Here is a 6,000-nt window from a genome sequence, read left to right as displayed (position 1 = left end):
ACTTAATCTAGGTTAGAAGTTCGGCACAACATCGTGGGCCGAAGGGCCTGTTCTGTGCTGTATTGTTCTATGTTCTATGTTCTATTAAAGTGAGTAGTTTGACCAATCGAATTCCATCTGGAATGCAATGTCTTATACTTAACTGTAAAGTAAGAACAAGTTAGGGTCTATTTTCATAATATATTTTGGAGGGGGTTTGGTCTGGTCCATAACAGGTTATAACCTAAATTCCACTTCTTAACTCAAATTTTCTTCTGCACCCTTAGACTTACACCCTTACATCTCAAATCAGACAAAATTTGACAAAAATTGGATGATTAAATGCCTGCGATGAGTATTGTTCCAAAGATAAAACATTTGGGATTTTTTTGGGCCTTCCACTTTCGCTGGCAAAATTCTCCTTTCAAATCTCCCCCAAGCCATCCCATGATTGTAGACATTATTCAATATAGCTGCTGCTAGCACCTTGGGTAAGAACTCTCCAGGTTGCAATGTCCTTTACCTCCAGAATCGAGCATCTGAAACTGTCTCCCATTCTTTAGCTTAGCTTGCTCATTGTTGCAGTCTAACCCCTTGTTGGTAAAGTCTTCAGGGTTTTAGCCAGCACAAAGGAATTTAACTTAGAATTAGAATCCCTTCAGCCCAACAAATCCACACCGACCCTCTGAAGAATATCCCACACAAACCCATTCCCCATTACTCTACATTTACCCCAGACTAATTCACCTACCCTATACATCCCTGAACACTATAGGCAATTTAGCAAAGTAGGTTCACCTAACCTGCATATCTTTGGACTGTTGGAGGAAACCCACGCAGACATGGGGAGAATGTGCAAACTCCACACAGATAGTCACCCGAGGATGGAATTGAGCCCGGGTCCCTGGCGCTGTGAGGCAGCAGTGCTAACTACTGAGCCACTGATTCATGTTTGAAAGAAACGTTTCCTGCCATCAACCTGTTTACAACTAAAACTAAACCACTTGGTGAGTTTGGAGAAGATTTGTAGCTCAGGTTGAGGTTCTGGATGTAAATTTGCTCGCTGAGCTGGAACCTTCCAGCTCAGTGAGCAAACTTACATCTAGAACTAAACCACTTGAACACACAACCAACCCCAGTTCACCAACTTGTCTTTTTTAAACCGTTTACCTCCCAACCAACCTAGTCACATAATCAGTTCAGGGTTTTAGACTGAACAAAGCTGCTCTTCGCAACATATCTTCTTCCGGAGAAAAAGGAGATTTTAAAAGGACCAAGAACCCACCAGAAAATAAACTGTTTCCACAAGGGCTGTCACAAGATCGACAGACAAAGAACAAGTACCCAGCTCAAACAATTGTAATAAAGTCAAGTAGTAAGCAAGCAAGAAATGGTTATAAAATATAAAAAAAAAGAGAAAAGTAAAAAGTGGAATCAGAAATGAACAAGAAAAAGATATTTAAAGAATTGTCACAGAAACAGCAGCACAAAAGAAGAGTTGTTAAAAAAAAAAGGCTGAGATAAAGATGCAACATATGAATAAGACAGATTCAAAGTAAATAGCTGCCTGGAAATAATAAAAAAGGAAAGTCACCAGTATTACCAGATCACAGGGCTGCTCTCTCATTAGAGAGACAATACTGGTGGTGATTTAACCTGAGGGTCACCACATCTCAGGTGGAGGAGCAGGTTAAGAAGAGTCCTTTGCGATAACCACAGACAGTGCAGGAACAGAACCCATCACTGAGCTAATCATCCAGTCCAATCTTAAAGATGTTCTGGTGAAATGTGTGGCATAAAACCCAATTAAACACATACATTAACACCTTCAAATTCAGGATAAACACAGTGGATTCTTTATTGTCATTAGGTGCTACCGAGCACTCGTATTAAACTGAACAGAGGGAATTGGCAGCAAACATACTTCTATCGATCAAAAATTCAAAGAAAGTAATTGTTTTTTTTCTGCCAGAGGCCAAAGCAAACATTTGTTTTCAATTCTTTTTCCTCATATTTACTCCAAGAGGTAGGCTTCACAAGTTTGTCCATTCATTTAGTGAACCCTGTTGGACTCCCTCATTGACCTCCAAGCCCACATCCCAGTAATTTCTGATGGTAAGTACACCACAAAATCAACTCCAATTCACCAAATATATTGGTGGAAGTCTGGAAATTCCCCAGATGTTGAAGACCATTTTAGATTATGTCATCAAATACTCTGAAGCTTTGAATCATTAGCATGACCTAAAAGAATAATCTATTCTGACATTTTAATTCAGACGCGTTTTCAAACAAATCATTTGCTTATTTTGATTCCTGTAGTGACTCCTCACGTGTAAACTGCACCATTTAAACATCTCCTGAACATCCCCACGTCAGATTTTACAAAGACACACTGGCCTTCTTCATTGAACTGAATTCTATTGGCCCCAGTTATTATTCATGAAGTGTTCTCTTGCAGATCATGCATCCAATTACAGGGCTGGCAAAAATTAATAATTTGAAAATTGAAGATGGAAACTAAGAGACTAATTAAATTAATTGCATTACGACTACTGATGCTAGTTTTAGTCTTGAACACTCAGAAATCTGTCTTGAATATTTAACATGAATTTCTGACCATTCTGAATCAGTAGGTGTGTGAAATCAGATTACACAAAACTACTTTCATCCCACTGCTAATATCGTCGAACATCAAGCAACAAAATAAAGCTGCTCGAAAGTTTCAGTGGCACTTGAGGAGTTGTGATGAAGGGTCAATGACCTGAAACATTAATTGTTTCTCCTCACTTTCAGGTTTTCTTTTATTCCCAATGCCTACATTTTGTACTGCATTCTAAACTTACAAGAACTGGATTGGATGGGGTGCTAAAATATCATCCATCTCTTTCAGAATCACGCCTCAATCAGATAGATCTTCTCTTTGATGCTTCTAAAAGTCTTAAATAAAATGAATTCATGCAATCCTAATCTAGCCCAAAGGATATACCATAATGTTGTACCTAATTATGCACATTCATCACCAGCTGAAACTAATTACCACAAGGAAGGAAATGGAATTGCCAACCGACTGCAGTAAGGGTTTGCAGCCAGAGTATATAGAAGGCAAGTTACATGCACAGCATACGGCATAACACTATCATATGGCATAACCTTTGGAGCTGCATGGCAAGCTGCTCAAGATGTACCCAGCGATCTGAACTGCTGCTCAATTCTGCTTGATGGAAGTACCAGTGCCTCCATGGACGTGAGACTGCAGTGCAGTTCAGTCACAGACTGTGCATTTTCTGAGAGAAGCTGGGAACTACAGAGGTAAGACCATCCGCACACTGTCAACTGCTGGGCTGAGACAGGGATTGGAAAGGTAGGAGTTTGTTGCCGTATAAAACAGAATGGGGCAGCCAAGGCAGGTAGAACATCACCACATGCTGCACCGCTGAGGATTACAAAGAAGCTGCATGTGAAAGCCTTTGCAATTCATAAGGGCAGTGATGTTCTGCAAGGGAGACCTCAGGTGCAACTTGGCTTGGATAACCTGTAGTAGACAAGCCGGAGGCTGGAAGAACACAGCAAGCCAGGCAGCATCCGGAGGTGGAGAAGTCAACGTTTCAGGTGTAACCTTTCTTCAGGACTAGAAGAAGGGTGACACCTGAAACGTCGATTTCTCTACCTCCTGATGCCACCTGCCTCTCTATCTTGGATAACCTGTAAACTCCTCCATCTCCAGATGCCTACTTTGTCATTTCCTGTGATCCATGGGGATTGCAAGATGAGAGTTTCACTTTTGGTCAGGGATTGACGGATGTAACAAAACATTTGTCTTGGATTATCCGGGGAACAAAGACCCTGGCCACTGGAACGCCTTGAGCCAGAGTATATCTCCAGCACCATTTCCTCAGTCACAGGAAAGCAACAATTCAGGGAAATGCCAATGCTTGCACCCATTGTAACCTCTCTTTGGAACCAATCCAAAATCTCTGTGTTGCAACTTGCAATTTTTCATTAAATTTGTTTCCTCTTGCAGGCACTGAATATTAAACACAAGTTGTCTGACAAACCTTCCTTGCTGCTCATACTGCAAAAGGTAACCCCCAAACTAACATTTGGGAATGCCAATGCATAATTTTGGTGTGTTCACCATGTTCACTCAGGCTATTCTATCGCATCATTGGTTAAATGTCTCCATCAATCAACCACCATCATCATTTACTTTCTGAATTTAACACAATTAAAAATTTCAGAGTATCACACAACAAAATACTAAGTCACTTCAGTCAACACTGGGGGTGGGTGACCTAATTCTCTGCCAACCAAGTACATTCGAAGGATCACGTTAAAGGAGTAAAGTGAGGTAGCGAGGCAGGGAGGTGTCTGAATGACAGCCTCTCAAAGCAAGGTGAAAGGGCAACTAAAGGTGGGAAAATTAAAATCGGAGATGGTCACAAGGTGAGAATTAGAGGAGCAAAAACAGAAATTGCTAGCAAAGCTCAGCAAGTCTGGCAGCATCTGTGAAGAGCCCTTCATCAGGAACATTCCTGAAACATTGATTCTCCTGCTCCTCAGATGCTGCCTGACCTGCTGTGCTTTTCCAGTGCCACACTTTTTGATTCTGGCTCTCCAGCAACTGCAGTCCTCACTTCCTTCTGAACTTCAATGAGCTACAGGCCCAACCTACTCAACGTCTCCTCAACCCACTGAGCCTTCTCTGGACTGCCCCCAATGCCAGTATCCATTCTCATCGCTTGTGATTGTGAATGAAATCAGTGTTTTTGGAAATGCTTTGAGCTTTCACAATTCACTCACAGAATGTGAGCATCGCTGATCCCAAACCTCTTACTAGCGTGCACTATCAGAGCTGCAGGCAATCCCACAAGGAAGACAGAGATGGATCCCAGAATCATGTAAGTCTGAAACTTTTGGTCGGGGGGGGGGGGGTGGAATGGTTGATTTGGAAGACCGGCAGGAGACATCAATTACCTTGGGATTATCAATTTGCACTTGCCAATTGAAACTATCAATTGTTTTTAGTAGATATAGTTTCTGTCTACCTTATAGGTTGAGGACGCTGACTTCCTTTATGCAAAACAGGTCTAAAGAAAATGTGCTACTGTAGAAACCCTGTAAAATGATTAACTGAGAAACCTTTGACAATGAATCTCCTACTGAGCAATCTTCCAGTGAGGTGAGTTCCAACTGCTTAACAAGAGAAACTTTACACTTTGCAGTAATTAATTTCAGGACAGTTACCAAGAATTTTATTGTAATTATTGTATGTTCTATATATAAGACACCATAGTCTTACTCTCTCAGAGAGACAGAGAGTGAGAGTGCAAGACAGAAAGAGACAGAGACGGATGAGTGGTGGTGATTTAATCTGAGGGTTACCATACCTCAGCAGAGGTTGAGGGGGAGAGTGCTTCATGGTAACTTAAGTTGGTGTGAGAATTGAACCCATGCTGTTGCCATCACTGTGCATCGCAAATCAGCCGTCCAGGCAACTGAGCTAACTAATCCTCATGTTCTCTATGAAGGCCCACACAATGGGTGTGAAAGTGGCTGGGTTAAAAAGTACAAAAGTATGTGCAGCTGTTACTGTTTCTACGGTACTCAGGAACTGGGGCATCCACGTGTCATGAACATCTTTAAAAATCAAATTCTGCTGAGATTTAGGAGTGCGATTGGGGCTGTGTGGGTCACAGTGAGCTGGGGTGGGGGTGGGGGGTGTCAGTTCCAAGACATTTTTGCATCTTGCCCCATTGCCAGCCCTTCAACAAGTCCCTTGGCCTTCTCCAGTCTCAGTTTCCAGCATTCCCTCTCTTGAAAGTGATGGGGAATTTTTGGAGTCCCGTTGATATACTAAAGAATTCTAAGGCATTCATAAGAGAGTTATTAAACAACATTCCAACCACATAAGGAGATATGAGATTACTCCTTGGCCAAGCATTGAGCTAAGTTTAAAGGACCACCTTAAATGAGGAATGCAGTAGGGACGCAGAGCAGATTAGGAAGGGAATTGGAGAG

At 41.8% G+C, this 6,000-nt stretch overlaps 1 protein-coding gene across 4 annotated transcripts in view; it reads right to left on the bottom strand.

Annotated features, from left to right (window-relative positions):
- LOC122564519 (rab effector MyRIP-like) overlaps nucleotides 1-6,000 on the bottom strand; it is a 380,608-nt gene that overhangs the window by 253,047 nt on the left and 121,561 nt on the right. The gene's annotated exons all lie outside the window — the stretch shown is intronic.

This window comes from Chiloscyllium plagiosum, chromosome 29, assembly GCF_004010195.1.
Source record: "Chiloscyllium plagiosum isolate BGI_BamShark_2017 chromosome 29, ASM401019v2, whole genome shotgun sequence".
NCBI lineage: Eukaryota > Metazoa > Chordata > Chondrichthyes > Orectolobiformes > Hemiscylliidae > Chiloscyllium > Chiloscyllium plagiosum.
The sequence above is the reverse complement of the archived record's forward strand: the minus strand, read 5'-3'. Positions and strand labels throughout refer to the sequence as shown.